Source organism: Nannospalax galili, unplaced genomic scaffold (assembly GCF_000622305.1).
Source record: "Nannospalax galili isolate Female #2095 unplaced genomic scaffold, S.galili_v1.0 scaffold879, whole genome shotgun sequence".
NCBI classification, from domain to species: domain Eukaryota; kingdom Metazoa; phylum Chordata; class Mammalia; order Rodentia; family Spalacidae; genus Nannospalax; species Nannospalax galili.
In genome coordinates this window covers 3,338,837-3,339,650 of record NW_008346261.1, presented here as the reverse complement: position 1 = coordinate 3,339,650, position 814 = coordinate 3,338,837, and positions in this window count along the sequence as shown.

Sequence of the window (814 nt, the reverse complement as noted above, 5' to 3'; positions counted from 1 at the left end):
CCAAGTCAGATGAGGATCAGATGCTCTCAGGATTTCTCTTAATGTCTGGATCCCTCCAGGATAGATTTTGGCCTCAGGAATTTGGGGGCTGGACTGACATGGGAGCCAAGCCCAGGAAAGATGCTGGTCTAGGGCAGCTGGTGGCCGTGCCACCCAGAGATGCAAAAGAAGATGGGGGCTGGAGGCGGCCCCAAGGGCTCCTGGGTACTGCACTAAGGAGCTGGGTTGGTCTGGATGCAAAGGACCAGGAAGAGGAAAGGTCAGCCCAGGTGTCCAGGAAAGAGGCTGGCCGGTTGTGCAGACCCAGGGAAATAGAAGGAGGTAAAGCGCCCCTGGGGACCCGAGAAGGAACTGAGTTGGTCTGAATGCACAGGATCAGGAAGCAGTGGTGGTTCCCCAGGTGTCTGGGGTGCCAAGACAAGGAATGGGACAGGACCCAGGCTAGGAGGACAGACCGGTGGGGGAGATGGGTGAGTGAGGCTGGGGGAGTCAAGGAATGGAGGGCCCAATTCACTTACCCCAGAGAGAGAAGCCTGAGGGTCCTGCAGGCCCATGGAAGCAGAGGGAGGTGAGGGCGGGGCCAGGCTCAGAAGCAGTGCTCCTGGGGACCTGAAAAGGAACTGTATTGCTCTGGATGCACAGGATCAGGAGCAGTGGTGGTTCCCCAGGTGTCTGGGGTGCCAAGACAAGGAATGGGACAGGACCCAGGATGGGAGGACAGACCGGTGGGGGAGATGGGAGTGTGTGAGGCTGGGGGAATAAACGCAGGGAGGGCACAATGGACTTACCCCGGAGAGAGAGGCCTGAGGTTCAG